We start from the raw sequence: 16,443 nt of genomic DNA, 5'->3' as shown, positions 1-16,443 counted from the left end.
TTTCTAAACAAAACCAGCGACTAGGACTTGTCTAGAGAAGTGAAGAAACCAGAATTTGAATCATTTAATTTGCTTAGGACCACCTCTGTCTGCATTTGGATTCAACAACGGCCACAGACTGTTGTATCATTTCGGAGATATCCTTGAATATGAGTAGAAGAATGGGAATCCTACTGTTCTTCTATCTGAGTTTTTAAGATACTGTGATCTTTAGAGACTGTGAAACAATATTCTAAAGGTGTAGGAAAATATTTTTTAGTCATAAATAGATAACAATAACAACAATAATGTGTCAATGTGTGATCTACTTCATCAGACAGCTGCTCCTGAACTTCAAGGTTCAATGTGTAAGCATTTGTTTATGCAGTTCGGTATTGGATATAACAAACATAAAGGATTTCAAGAAAATGTGTAAGAGAAAAGAATTTTAGATAGAGATACTTGTATCTTCTTTGTCTGAAAATTGAGAAAAACTAGTATATTCCAGTTATGCTGACCGGTCTAGCTTTCAAAAGCATTGCTTTGAATTAAAGAAATGTGAAGTAACTAACCCCCAATGACAGTACTGAAAACTTTTAGGGTCCATGAAAGTCTTTCTTCACCTGACAAAATATCACTGATCTAAAAAAATCAAAAATAAATCAAACGACAACAAAAAAATTATTATCATGGTGGCTATTTGAATTATCAGTGAAAGCTTCCAGATCTGGGTCTTCTTTTATCATTCTGTTTCTCCCTGCTACTCCAGCAGCTCCGACATATTTCATTCTACACAAGGAAGAAGCCAAACCCAAACTAGAGCCAGAAAGCCTCGAGCATCAACCGTTGAGATTGGAGTCGTGGCCCTTGAGGAGGACAATGCTTTCTGGATCCCAACAGCGTAGATTTCGTTATCGCTAGTCAAAACATAAGAGAAGACAAAGTTTATACACAAACAACACAGCATGTACTCCCTGCGTCTGGGAGGGGAAAATATGTAGAGCGCATTTAGCTTCGCCACACAAGAAGATGAAGGAGTTTTCTCGGGTTGAGGAAAAGAACATCAAAGAGGAGAAGAACGCAGAAGAATTTATGGGGGGTCTGGCTCTCACCTTGCTTCCTCCCTTAGATTCCAGGTGGGGAAAGCAACTGGAAATCCCACATGGGCATAACCTTCTATCTCTGTTTTTAAATAAAGATATTGGAAGACTTGGAGGAAATCTGCACCCATCCTGGCCAGCAAGCTCTAAGAGGTACATCCGAAAAGCAGGTCCAAGGAAAGCCACTCATCAAAGAGAACGACAAGTTGTTACCATGGCTCCTGAAAGGACAGGGATTAAGCCCCAGCCAGAGGACAGACATCAAAGAATCTAACCTCTAAACCTGGGGGGTGAGGGTCGCTAGAGTAGCCAGCTGTGATGGCTAATTCTAAGTCAACTTGACACAGGCTGTAGTCATCTGAGAGAAGGGAACCCCAATTGAGAAAATCCTTCATAAAATTAGGCTGTCGTTTTCTTAATTAGTGATTGATAGGGCATGGGGTGAATCACCCAGTCTATTGTGAGTGGAGCCAACCCGGGGCTGGTGGTCTGGGAAGCTATAATAGGCTGAGCAAGCCATGAGGAACAAGTCAGTAAGCAATATTCCTCCATGGCATCAGCTCCAGTCCCCAGGTTCCTGCCCAGTTTGAGTTCCTGTCTCAACTTCCTTCAGTGATAGACTACAGTGTGAAAGTGTAAGCCAAATAAACCATTTCCTCCCCAATTTGCTTTTGGTCATGGTGTTTCATCAGAGCAATAGTAACCCTAATACGACAGTAGCTTACATGGGTGAATAATCAGGGTGCTTGGGAACACTGTGACCATTTCTGGACTTGCGTCAAGCCACAAGACCTGAGGCCTGGAAAAATAAGTTCAGAAATTGCCAGGGAGGAATGAAATATAACCCAAGACCCAGTATCTTCTTGTCCTGACCTAAAATACTAGTTAGATTACCTGTATTGCAAAATTTCTGTCACTTCCTAGGTAGAAGAGAGGGAGATGCTTGTTAAGTTGGGAGCGTAGGCCCCAGCCCCTCACCTCTATCCCAACCCTCGGGCCAGAGAGTTATATTGGCCTGGACTCCAAATCCCAGCAGGCCACGTCCTGACGGCTATCTGGGGGGTGGGGGGGTGTCAGGACTACTCCCACAGAGTATTTAAATGAACTCCCAAAAGAGTAACATGTGGTCTCTTTTCCTTCCTCCTAGTGGGACCTCCCAGGGCCACCTGAGAGCGCAGAACTCCCATTAAACTTGGATATTTCCTAATTTGGCTTGTTTTGATTTGGCTTGATTGGGATTTTGTATCTGCAGAGAGCTCTCACTTTAGGAAAATATTCCTAACAATGCTGAGGAAGAATCTAGACTGATTGAGATGAGAATTATTCACTAAATTGTAAGCCCTCGATGTCTGAGTTAACCTTGACTTAGAACATTACTTTTGTCACTACTGCATAAAGGCAGCGGGGCAGGGGGTGGGGTATTTGAGATCATACTCAGTTATAAGGAGGTGGAGAAAGTTTTGTTGTTGCTTACCTGTGCATATGAGTGAAAGATACATGAAAAATTTTTTCACACCTGGCATTCCTACTGTTAAAAGTCACTCTCCTGTCTACACCCTCAGGAGAGTTTATTGGTTTCATTTGGTCTTTCTTCTTAAGGGCTCTCTTCAGTCATATTTAGCACTCTCCTTGTTTAACCTTAGGAATTCCAAATTCTGTATTGTGCAGAACAAATCAGTCATCTTCAGTTCCTGCTCTGCTACATGCAAACCTATTACACGTAGGTTCAGTCATCCTCAGTTCCTGCTCTGGCTACGTGCAAACCTATTACACATTCAGTAGTATGGTACATGCGTTGTCTGAACAGAATCCTTTCTTAGAAGCCTTAACGGGTTATCATAAGTTTGGTGGTTGATCTTCACGGTCAGTTTTACGCGATTCAGAACCACTCTGCAAACACTTCTGAGTGGACTAAGTACGCACACCACATTTGTGCAGTGCCTACAGAGACCAGAAGATTGGGGTCCAGAGGAACTGGCATTACAGGTTCTTGTGACCCTCCTTGTGCTAGGAACTGAGCCTCGGTCTCTGGCAGAGTCGTCAGTGATCTGGAAATTCTGAGTTATCTCTCCAGCCTCGTCGGTAAGGTTTCACCAAGTAGGGAAGACCCATCCTGGTGTGGGTGGTACCATCCCATGGACTGGAAAACAAGCTCAATAGTAGTATTAATCTCTCTACTTCCTGACCATGGACCCAATACCTTATACTCCTGCTTGTATTCCTCTCCTGCCTTGGAAGACTGCACCCCGAACAGTGAGCCAAAATAAACCCATCCTTCCTTATGCCGCTTTTTTCAGGTCGATTTTCGTAGCAGTGAAAAAGAGTAACTCACGCAAACTGTCTTTCTCCTCTCATACTTATAAAGCTACTTGTCTTACTTATATCCATTGCCTTAGGATTCCCATTCATTTGCTGAGAAGAGACATCTTTACCACCAAGAACAGCAGCAGCAGTGGGGTGGGGCCAACCGCAGTTGGGAGGAGCCAGCAGCAGTGGGGTGGAGTCAACCACAGTGGGGTGGAGCCAGCTGGAGCCTAGAGGAAGGTAAGCAGTGTTTACCAGAGAAGGCAAAACTTAAGAGCTAGCCAATAAGAAGCTAGAGCTAATGGGCAAAGCAGTGATTTAATTAATACAGTTTTTGTGTGATTATTTTGGTTCTGGGTGACCCGGGACGAACAAGTGGCCTGCTCCCCCCTACACTGAACACTTTAACGAAGGAGCATTTAATGTGTTTAAATTTGTAAGGATAGAAAGACTTTTAAAATTATTTATGTTTTATATTATGGGATATATTCCATCTTGGGGATAAATAAGAAAGAAAAGGTTCTAATTGAAAAGTGATGTGTTTGTGTGTCCCATTCACATTGGGGCCAGTTGCAAGGGCTAGTTTTGTGGCAACTTCACACAAACTAGACCCACCTGAGAGTAGGGAGCCTCCATTCAGAAAATGCCTCCATAAAATCAAGCTATAAGGCACCTTCTTGGTGATCAATGAGGGAGGGCCCAGCTGTTGTGAGTGGTGCCATCCTTGGGTTGGTGGTCCTGGATTCTCTAAGGCAACAGGCTGAGCAAGTCCTAAGAAGCAAGCCAGGAAGCAGTACCCCTCCATGGCTTCTGTATCAGCTCCTGCCTCCAGGTTCCTGCCCAGTTTTAGTTCCTGCCCTCACTGCTTTTGAAGATGAAGTGTTAGTTGGAAGTGCCAGTGAAATAAACCCTCTTCTCCCAAAGTTGCTTTGGTCATGGTGTTTCACCGCAGTAATAGTAGCCCTAACTAAGCCACCCACTTTATAATAACTCAGATAAAAACCAGTAGACGTTCAGAAAGCAAACTGAATGGAACGTACATGAGAAGTGTAAGAACCCCCGCTCTTTGTATCCTTATTCCCAAATCCTTCACCATTAGGCACCGTATTGTGAATATTCTCAACCTTTGCTTAGGTGTCGTTAATGACTTTGTAGGCTGTTCCTTGATCCTTTCATCTCATCTGGAGGTTTGAATTCGTTCCAATCTGCTTAAGCCGGTTCACTGGTTAATGAAACAAACTGATGGGTGACTGGCTCTGTCTCCCCACGATTAGTGGTAATTATCTGCTCTCTTTATTTGGCAACCTGCTCAGTATACTCAGCTGCGCCTTGCTTTCTGAGGCCTGGGGGAATCTTGTAATTGCCCTTTGGTGGCAACAGTCATTTCCTGCCCAAGTTCTGATTTCAGTTCACGGCTACATTTTGATCGCAAACAGTTCCTGCACTTCTCTTCGGGAGCTGTAGTTGATGCCTGATGTTACCGTTCAAACTGTCACGCGGATACCATGACCTTCCAAAGCACTGGCCCCACAATCTGCGTTGAGGAGACAGCTCTAGGAGTTTGATTTATATGATTTCCCAGCCAACGCTCTCACAGAAGAGGGGGGAATAGAGTTACATAAACAGGTGGAATCACAAAATTTCTGTCCCCAATGAACAAAGTATTATTTCAACATGCCTACCCCTTCATAAAAAAATAGGCATTGCCAATATGTTCTTGTTATTAAAAAGACTATATGTAGTACATTGTTTTTAACCTTCACAATTTATTTCAAATTATATATTTTAAAGCATTTCATTAAAATTATGAGGAACTCTAAAAGGTAAGAACTTCAAAACAGTCTTTTATGAGCAACTAAGTTGTACTACAACCACTGACTGAGCAATAAATTCAAATCCAACTTGATAAATTTCTCTACTTGAAAAAAATATTTTCTCACCACAGGAATATAGGTTGGTCTAAGAGCAAACTATAGGCTGGAAAAGTAACTCGGCAGTTCAGAGTACTTGTTCTTGCTGAGCATCTGAGTTCAGCTCTTAGCATCTATATGGTGGCTCACAGCTGCCCATAACTCTAGTTCCCAGGGCTCCAATGTCTTCATCTGACTCCAAGGGTACAGACATCTATATAGTACAGATACATGCATACAAGCAGAACACTCATAGTCATAAGATAAAATAAGTAAGTCTATTTTAAAAAGATAAGAGAATAAACATATAGATGCAATCCATAGTATTAGACTAAAACAAAAACAAACCTGTATTGTCTTTAAGAAATGCAGAAAAGTCATCTCTCAAAATAAAATATCCATTCCCAATTTAAAAAAAAAGACTCAGCAACTTTGGACGAGAGAACTTCCCCGACCTGATAAGGTCTACAAAGATGTAGGCAAAACACTTATACATATAAAATAGGTAATCCTAAATATAAATTTAAAAAATATTTGTCAAGTGAGTTGTGGAAGACTAAGGACCAACATAAGATTTAAGATTTGTGATCATAAGCAAGAACACCATATACTCCAAAATAGTTATAAATATTTTATTTTTCATGATACCTCTATGAAGAAAGGCTATAGACATTATAGAATTATGAGCAGAAACTACCTATTTTCCCCATGAGGAGAAGTAACTTAAGCTGTACAGCTGAATTCTGAGTCACGCTGTTTAACCCAAATTCTCATGTCTTATCTTTCCACTGACTTGTTGGTAAGTCATTGTGTTGTTGCTGATGCTGACGTACTGGCATCCCATAATTTGCTGGACTTCTTCAGGCAAGGGTTCGTGTCTTGTTAGAGGGCTAATTGTGGTGTCTGAGTCTTGACTTCACAAAGATATGTGTGTCCTTTATGTCAATGTGCTGACAACCTTTATACTGATTTACATCATAGTATTAGCTGACGTGAGTAATAAATTACCACATGGGGGAATGCGGTCAAATAACAGAAAGTAATCCAAATATCTAGATTTTTAAAATCATATAACCATTTCAATATCTTATTCTTATCTTTCTCCTTCATTCCCCCTTTATGCCAAATAAAAATCTTCAAATGATTAACCTTCAGAAATAATTGACTCATACATAAAGTTTGAAGATTTTAAAATCTAAAGATCTTAAAGAGTTTGCTGGCAGCCTCTAAGAAAAACGTACGGAAAGATCCAGGGTCTACGTGAGTTCATTTCACTTGGTAGCTGCCTGGTAAATGTTTGTTGAATTAACCAATTATTCAAATCAACAAATATTTGCTGAACTAAACTCTGTGGAGGCCGCAGGAAGAAAAGGTCTTGTCCTCAAGCATCAGTGACCTCACTGAGGAAAATCAGCCTATGTGCCATGTGTCTAAGGCCATCTTTTGTCTTGCACTTTTCATGGTTTTGGCTGAGAATATAGATTACGGAGGTAATTGTTTTCCTCTTGTCTTTCTTTCATTCAATAGCTGTGCATCAGTTAGGGACCTGGTTCTTTCCAGTCACTCAAGGCCACTTTGGTTTCTGAAGTCTGTAAAGAGCTTTAGTACAAGCCCTCTACCCAGATGTGGCCCTTGAGTTTTCTGATGTTGCTTGTCTGTAGCCAGATGACAGCAAAAGGGGTGCCTTTGCCTAGATGTCTACTGCTTCGTTTTAGAACACACTTCTCTGCCCCAGAAATGGGACAGGCACAAAAGCTCTCCAGTCTCTGAGGGAGGCTGACAAAAGGAAAGGAAGACACATCTATGACTGGAGAAAAGTTGTCCTCATCCTTCCAAAGCTGGAGGCATGTGCCAAGAAAGCCTGCTAAGAATAGAAGAAAGTGTTTGCTTGCGGCTGTCCACTGTGGCTATGCGAGGCAGCTGCAGATCTTCATGTAGAAACAGTCCCACACCCCATTCACCCTAAGAATTCTTCTCTTCCAAGTAAGAACAGATCCCTCCCGCCCTGGAAGTTCCTGGGATCATGGAAACTCTGAGATCCTTTCAGAGAATCTACCCAACACGTCCTGTCTCCGACCAAGTACTCCCACCCACACGAGATATTTGCCACCGAGCTGTGAGTGGAAGTCTGGTCAAACTGGGACTCTGTGTCTTGGGAGGAGTGGCTGCGGTGGGGTGGGGGGAGCTGGTATAGCTCTTCCTTCTCTGGAAATATGTCTGCTCATCTTTCAAAACCCAGTTCAAAGTCTCCTTGTTTATGGAGGCTTTCCAAGTTCTCTGGGACAGCACTATGTCCTAACCTCATGTTCTCCTGGAGACCTAAGCCAGTACTCTAACCACAGCGCTCGCTGTGGCGTGCTACGGTATTCTGTTACAAGTTCTCCCGAATTTTATAGATACCTGTCCTGGTACTTGCCACTTAGATCAATTAACCACTGATGGTCGGGTGACCATCCTGAACTTCCCTGCAGCCCACCTTGCCTCTAATAAATCAGACAGACATTCTCAGTTTGGATTCATAGCTAAACTGAAATAATTACTTGAATGATAATTTTGAGCCCTGTATCTTTTAGAAAATGAAAGAAATAGAATGGACATTTTATTTTTAGAAGTCTTTAATTTGCACGTTGAATAAATTGTTAACCACAATTAAGCACAGGAGGTTGTTCAGAACTCAGCTCAGAAAAATGTGATCACTAGATTAGTTTAATTTAAAGTAAAAAAAAAATTAAGTTTGCTTGTCTGTCTGTATTTTGTGTGAAGTTTCTTTGTCCTTAGTTTGCTGGGTTTGATTCAGCTTTACCGTTGGTTTTGCACTTTGTGTTCCTCCTATCCTTAGGTAATATTGCTCACCAAAGTGTGAGGGGATTCTCTTAATCAGTAGAGTCATTGTCCTGGAAACAGAACGTGCCCAGTTCAGTTCTGAGAACCCACATTTAAAAACCTGGGTGCACCAACTCTTGTAATGCTAGTCCCGGGGAGGCAGAGCAGATCCTTCAGCCTCTCCAAGGATGTGCAAGTCCTGCTGAACCCACACATACACCCCTGTGCGTCCCCGCAGAGAGATGGGGAAATCTCACACCAGGGATTTCGGGGACTAATAAGAACAGAGTCTGAGATTATGTGCTAAAGTGCTCGTCCACACCTACCTCACAGAGGTACAGCAAGTACCAGATGTCAAATGCTTGAAATTTAATTTTTATAACATTAGCCCTATCCACGTGTTTCAGTCCAGTGGTAAATTTGGAATTATTTACTCTGGGAACTCTTGACGACATTACTGATAAATCAACCCTGCTCTGACGCGAGGCCCCAGCATCGGCTTCCTGTTTGTTCTGTCCACTATCTTCTCTGCCTAGTTAAAATGAGGCAAACTGTGGCAGACATCCATCCTCCATGAGACAGCCACTAACCTGTCAGAGAGCAGAGCTCAGTAGATCTTTGGGTAAAGCTCAAACCCACATGAAACTTAGTATGAGCAAATTGTAGGCATTCATGAAACCCAAAATAAATGTAGCAAACTTGCAAAGGCTCAGAACTCAGGGCAGCCTGCCTTTGAAACTTCTTGTGTAAGTATTGTTTCCCTATAAACTTTAAGTATTAATATGTGCAATTCTTTCTTAGAGTAAATTGTAGTTCCCTGGGGGAAAAGGTCACATTAGACTTAATGTTGTACTTTTTTTCAAATCTATGTTCTCCTCCATTAATCCAGAGAGTATACTCAATTTTTAGACATATACGAAAAATGTCTTTAAAATCTGTTTTCTTATTTCCTATAGAAGTAAAGCTTATCGTCCTGTGTAGAGAGCTGTTTTTTTTCCGAAAACATAAAAAGAGTATATAACATTTGAATATCTGTATTTATAGACACACCCAAAATTCTTTTGTTCTGTTTTCTTATTTCTTCTAAAAATGGGTTTATTTTAGTTTGAGGGTTTTCACTTGTTTGTTTGTTGTTTGCTTTGGTGCTGGGGATCATGTTCAGTGTCTAATACATGCTAAGCATTTGCTCTACACTGAACTGTACTACCAGCACCAGAATGCGGATGTACATACATGTATTTATATTTACACGTACACATTTGTTTAGACACATATAAGAAAATTTAGAAAATGTTATTAAAATTATATGCTAAGCAAATTAGCAAAAAAGAAAAGAGTAACTACATGGAGCCTATAAAAATAATTATTTGAGATTATTATAGCAAAGATTACAGAGATGGCTTAGCAGTTAAGAGCACTGGTTGCTCTTCCAAAGGACCTAGGTTCAAGTACCAGCACCCACATGGGGGCTCATGTCTGTCCATAAATCCAGTTCCAGGGATCTGATACTTTCTTCTGTTCTTTTGGGTAGCAGATACACATGTGGTATACAGACATATATGCAGGCAGACAAAACACTCATACATATAAAATGATACAATAATAATATAAAAAGTATGTTTTTCTGTGCCACATCTCAGCCATACTTATCCATGCATTTTACATGGATGTTGAAACCTAGATATTTCAGGAAAAGGCATTCATACACACACACACACACACACACACACACACACACACACACACCCTTTTGAATAGAGCAGAATGTAACTGAAAATTTTCAGGAGATCCTTATTTTAAAAACTTTACTTTTATTTTTGATTGTGCATGTATATACTTGTGTACAGTATCCATGGAGGACAGAAGACAGTGTTGAGGTGCCAGAGTGACAGGCAGTTGTAAGCTGCCCAACATGGGCACTACAGACTGAACCTGGATCCTCCCCAAGAGTAGCATGTGCTCTTAACTACTAAGTCATCTCTACAGGCTCTGGAGACCATTTATTGCAACCTCTTCAGGTCAGTTTGGTAGACTCAAGTTGTTTGTGAGCATATTAGAAACTTTGGGTTTTGTCTGAGCCAGAGCCGTAACAACAAGCCAGGACACACAATAATACCATTCTCTGCATCACCTGAGATTTGAAAGGGCCTAAAAGTCAAAATGGAAAACAACAACAGGCCTACCCACTATGCTGGCAAAACATGCCAAGCCTTCTCATCTATCCCCTGTCTCCCTCCTTAAACCAACAAGGTAGGTAACATTTTCCAAAACCGTTTATCATGCCAGCCCTACTTTTAGAACAAAATGTCAGAGCTCTGATGTACTTTCTTTCCAAGATGTAACACGAGGTGTGACATGATACCAGGAGCCAGGCTCCCTCTCCAGGCCTCCTGGGTTCATTATTTCCTGATGTTCCTTTTCCTGAACCCAAAGGAAATGGAAACAGTGTCATGTAGTGTTTCAATGTTTCCCACGGCTTCTGAGTTAGAAAGGGACACCTCTGTATGCTTCAGTTAAAGGCTAAGGTTTATTTGCCTGTTGAGTTCTCTCAGTAGACAGAAATACAACAAAGGGCAGAAAAGGTGAGGAAAACAGTTCTGAGAAACCGAATGCATTTGACAAGTGGCGTACGTTAATCACCCTTCTCTGATGATGCCTTGTTGCAGCAGGATGCAGCCTGAACTTCCTCCCCCCCCCCCCCCCCAGGGACTTAGTTCCCACAGTGATGTGTTACCACCACTGGGGGAGTTGATCGCTTGACTATGTGTGGAACCTTGGCTGTCTAGGGCCAGGCGATCAGGTTCCAAGTGAAAGTCACACTAGGCGTTTGTTTTCCCTCATTGATCTCCATATCGAAGGTCGCTGAAAGTGCGTCAAGTGACAAAGCTTTTCAGGACGCCTGTGTCACAAGATGTTTGACACTTTAAGTCAAGTCAATAATGATTTTTCAAGTCGAGTTGAGTTGCGTGGCAAGTCAGCATGGCTAACCATCAGGTTTCTGGGGGATGACTCTAGGGAGAAAGAGGTGACTATAAAATGCAATTTCTGTGTTGTGTTGTAGAAGATTGTACATCTTGCTGGTAACCTTCAATGCTGTGCAGCGTTTTACTTTCAGAAATAATTATTTTCCAATTATAATGGATAATTCTTTGATGTTATCCAATGAATACATGATTTATTCTAGGTTCATTGGTGGATTATGTCCCTTCACCAGAAATTTTCCATGAAATGAGGTTTGCCCCTTGAGAAGCTATTTTAAATTACTGAAGAATCCAGATTTCACTTATAAAAGAATAAAAATCTAATCCCTTTAGTGAGTAAAATGTCCTACTTCCAAGACACATGAATTCAGTATCTGAACTATGGGGAGGATGAAAATCATCTTATTACTACTGGAGACTGAAGTCCCAAACAGAGGGGGCTCCCTTCCAGACCCCAGATTAGGCAATACCACACCCAAACATCCATTTTCACAGAGACCCCTTATTAAGCAGAAAAGAAAAGCTAAAGTGGTTGCTTTCTGACTCTGGAAAAAAAAAAAGGAATAAAAAAGCAGCAAATGACCTTCCAGGTGCAATGATGTTTAAAAGGAATAGAAGGGGAAAGGGGAGGTCTGTGTAGAATGGACTAGAATGTGGTGATACAGGAGATAGAGGATGAGGGAGAAGGGGAAGGGACAAGGAAAGGGGGAAGGAGTGTTTGTCCCCATGGGACTAAAAGACTGTTTCTGGATAGAGAGAAGACACAGGGCACATGGGCAAAGGCTGGTTTATACAGATAAAGGGGAAACACAGTGTTAGGATGAGGTGTTTAATTTTAATTGGGCATGCTAATTAGGTGAGTGGAAGAGGTGACTGCTGGATTTCAAAAGCTTGATAGCTGGACCTTGGTAGTCAGCCTTGGGAGGAGGAAGTAGCCAATTAAGGGAATAATCCAAGGTGGCTAGCTTCAGGAATGTAAGCTAATGTTTTTAGCAAGGCAGAGGGAATGGGGGGGGGGGGGGGGAGAAGGGCAAGGTCTGTCAGAGCCACAGCCCTAGTGGCCTAGTGTCCCTTCAAGGACACCAGCCAGTCATCTAAGGGAGGAGTCTGAAAAACAGGGAAGCCATCCCTTTCTGCAATTGAAGCAGGTGGAATTGCAAATCTGTCTCACTATTCCCTGTTTGAAGACGTTCAAAAGAGAATTATAACACTAATGATCCTTCTGAGAAAGAAAAAACAAACAAACAAAAACAAAAACAGAAAACAGTGTTTAAACCAATGGACAGGTGTGAAGTTTGGTAAGTTTTGTAGTGTGTCTCAATTTTGCTATTTTTTCCTCTGTCTCTTTCCTTGCAGGCTCTCGGAGACCCCACCCCCCCACCTTGTAAGAGTTTTAGACAAAGACAAGGCCATCAGCACCCATCTGAGCGAACTGAATAAAGAAGTAAAGAAAAAACAATGAAAACAAATCTGTTCCCCAAATGCCAACGTATGTAGCCTGTATGGAGCTTTGTCAGTGGTGGGTATCAGAGGGTATTTGTTTGCCCCGTAGGAAGAAGACAGTGTGTCCTGAGGGCATGCCTGTGCACTGAGGTTGGAAGAGGCTAAACACTCTGGGTGGAGAGCGGCCAATCTGGTGGTGAGATCAGGGAGGTGGGGAGGAAGGGCCACAGAGAATCAATGACTGCAAATCAGCATAGCGGGTGGAGGACAAGCTACTGGTTGGGTTCAGAAACTTTCAAAAGAAAATCTACAGAGAGAGGAGATAAACTTTGAAATGAGTTGCAGTACAACCAGAACGAAGAGTAACATTCGCCAAAGTATGCAGGCTACGAGGAAAGGGAGGGGGACACACACAGCCTTGGTTCAACTGGAGCTGGGTAGCAGGGTTCCTGTGGTAACCGATACAGAGAAGGCGTGCGGCACTTTTTATAGACAGACATCAGGAACAAAAATATAAAGACTTGGTGGACCCGAGGGCTGAAGAGCTCTGAACCCCTTCCCCCCCTTTTTTTCGGTTGAATCATTAAGGTACTAGCATCCTGGGTCTCCTTATTTGTGCTCAACACCACCTGTGACTTTTGATATCTGTCCTCAAAGCTGATGGATGGGGACAGAGTCACAGCAATGAAAGGGTAAGCAGTTTACCAGGCTTAGACATAAGCTGGTGGTGGGCCTCTAGATGTTCTCTGTAGGAAAGTGAGGCGAGCTTGCAAAAAATCCAACGGGCATGGGGCCAGGGATGGAGCTCTTTGCCTCCCAAGCATACGATCCTGGATATAACCACCAGCATCATGGCCAGCAATAATAATATAAATGAAATACAGCTAATCCACCCACAGGCCCTGGCTCAATAAGTCTGTGTGGATAGCCCATGACTCTGGACAGATGTGCCGCATTCTAGGCCCTTCTGCCCCGAGGCAAACACTGCCCTTCTATAACGGGCTGCCACATAGAAAAAGGCACTCGTGTGTAGATCAGTCTGATACTCTCTCACTTCTTCTCCAGCCCCCAACGTGTTTTTGCCACTGAGTATTTCCAAGTTGTCAAGGCTGGCGGGATTCCAGCCCGGTCCCAAGCAGGGTAGCTAGGCAGAGCATGACATACTTTGATTTTTAAAAGGTGATTCATGGAGGACAACTTGTGAAAGCCCACTTTAACTCAATATTCTCCAAAATTCCCTAATGATAGTAACTTGGCAGCCCAACAAGCAGAAAATCCCCAGACAACACCTTGAGGTGACTGAATCAGACTCTGCAAAGACACAGACGGGGAATTCAGATTTTCAGCTACTGCCTCATGGATTCTTATCCTCGGAGAAGCTTGGGAAATATTGACCTAAGGGATGACTAAGCTCTGGGTGACCTCTCAGCTTGGTGTGTTCTCTCTGGCTGGGAAATCTGAAGCATCTTTCTGATCCAGAGCATCCGTTTCAGGATGAAACCGGAAGTCATCAGGCTGTGTACCAGGAGAGCCATCTTGAAAGACATTCACAAAGATCAGATGCAGGCGGCTCGTACTTCTTGGTCTCTGCCCACCATTGTAGGGGGTCAGTATGAACTGGAGTCTGAACAGAGTATGAACACGCACGAACCTAAAAGCAAGCTTCCTATTCCACAAAACATTATGAACTCACTCACTCAAAGTGCCGCAGAAGTCATGGAGAATACGACTCGAAGGCTTATACACAAGGCCAGGCTTAGCTGTATATATTTTCCGGGAATGTTTTCCAAAAGATGTTGCTGCCCACAATGGATTAAGTCCTCCTACCTCAATTAACCCTCAAGGGAATCCCCCACAGGTCAGTCTGAACAGGGAGGTTCCTCAGCTGAGACTCTCTTCACAGGAGATTCTAGGCTGTACTGAGCTGATGGTTAGAGCTGCCTAGGAAAAGATTATAATAACAAGTAATAATTATCGGTAGCTTGTAACTAAGATGGAATAGTTGTAGCTAAAAACTAACTTTTTTGAATTGCTTACTTCTGGAATCTCCTACTTACTGTTTTCCAACCAAGTTTGATTCTGGATATCAAAAAAAAAAATGCAGAAAACAGAACTACAAACTGTACAGCATTTTACTCAAAATGCTTCTTCTCTCTTGCTGCACTGTGGTAGATAAAGGGAATTCAGGTTTGCATGTGATCATACCCACTTATTTTGTACACTCTAAACTGCTGAAAGCTTATTAGGTAGTGAGCTTGTTTCTAAAATTCAAAAATGGAGGTCTCATTGTTTTACAAAGCAATACAAAAATATATCCAAGAAAGAAAAAAGGTGAGTCTCATACACGTATCTCTGATGTAAGTGTTCTTATTGTTTCATGAACTTAAATATAGCATCAGAAATGTACTTTAGAGTCGGGAAATAAGAGTATCACAATGGTATAATATCAGGTATTAGGGATTATAATAATAGTATCTTGCTGTAAAACTTAGAAACAGCCCTGCAATGGTGGCAAACACCTTTAATCCCAGCACTCAGGAAGCAGAGGCAGGTGGATCTCTATGAGTTAGAGGGCATCCTTGTCTACAGAGTGAGTTCCAGGACAGCTAAGGCTATACAGAGAAACCCTCTTTTGAAAATCAATCAGACAAAGAAACCCTTAGAAACAAATTCCTATTATGGTGATCTATGAAAGCAAATTTTATTCTCAAAGGTATTTCAGCCAAGAACAGTAATAAATAATGAGCAAATTGTTGTAATAAAAATCAGGGCAACTTTTGGAGGTTCCCAGCTAGGATGTACGACCAGCTTGATTATTTGATGGTCTAATGACTGCTCTTCCCCAAGGCTGCAGGATTTGGTTGACAGTCTCAAATCTCATGTTCTTCCAAAAGTCTTAAGAAAATTGTTTCCTCATGAATGTAGACGACCAAATATACTTCTGAAGGATAGGACTCATGCAAGAATACTTGCCAGAAAGTGTTAAGTGTGAATACAGAACTTGAAGTGATCATTCCAAGTCAAAAGAGTTCCTTGTGAACAGTGAACTCTAACCTTAACAACTGTCTTATCAAAACAGAGAGTGTAGCAAGGCTTAGCGGTACACGTCTGTAACTGTGCCACTCTGGAGGGCAGGGCAGAGGCACTGCCAAGAGTGCTAACCCAGAACTACAGAGCAAGTCCAAGCCCAGCTTGAACTAGTGGGAGAGGCCCTTGTCTTAAAAAGAAGCAAAACTTTGAGTGACTAAATTGTTTATAGGATGTGGTTCCAGAAAGGCTGGAAAGCCTGGAAAAGCCAGTGGCTATGGTTTCAAGGCTGTGGCACCCATAGACTGCTCACCACAATGGGCTGATTGCTCCAGCATGTCTGACAGGAAGAAGAGACTAGCATGGGGATTTCCCCACCTATAACCAACCTTAGTTTTGTTTGCATTTATACATCTATTTCTGAGAAATACATTCAGTATTCCCAAAGTCAAAGATCTAAATTTGCTAGAACCGGCTTTTAAGGCATTTTGTGTTGCTCCAGTTTATCCCATTGTATTAATCAGCCTTTCTTCATTACAACAGAATAGTGGAGGCAAGTAGTTTTATAAAGAGAAAAGGTTTATTAATATAGTTTTGGAGGTTCAAAGGCTTGGTGCTGGCATTAGCTCAGTCCTCGCTCTTCTGGCTGCAGTGGCTACGGTTACAACATGGTGGAGAGGACATGTGGTAACCAACTGTTTATAGGATGAGCTAGGAGACAGAAAACCAAACAAGAAACTGGGCTTCCACATTCCCCTGTGAGCATAAAGCACTAGTGATAAAAGACACACTTCCCAAAGATCCTACCACTTCCCGGAAGAGAAATTGAAATCAAAATTTATGCCCTGGCAATGTTGAAGCATGTATGAGCAACCT

General features: G+C 42.1%; 1 long non-coding RNA gene across 1 annotated transcript; it reads left to right on the top strand.

Annotated features, from left to right (window-relative positions):
* Positions 1 to 8,675: 8,675 nt before the first annotated feature.
* On the top strand, positions 8,676 to 14,739 carry LOC125405269 (uncharacterized). Its single transcript, XR_014998490.2, has 3 exons — positions 8,676 to 8,862; positions 12,454 to 12,586; positions 14,034 to 14,739. It is a non-coding gene; the product is annotated as an uncharacterized LOC125405269 (long non-coding RNA).
* Positions 14,740 to 16,443: the final 1,704 nt, after the last annotated feature.

Source organism: Myodes glareolus, chromosome 23 (genome assembly GCF_982192425.1).
Source record: "Myodes glareolus chromosome 23, mMyoGla1.1, whole genome shotgun sequence".
NCBI lineage: Eukaryota > Metazoa > Chordata > Mammalia > Rodentia > Cricetidae > Myodes > Myodes glareolus.
This window is presented reverse-complemented; position numbering and strand designations above follow the sequence as displayed.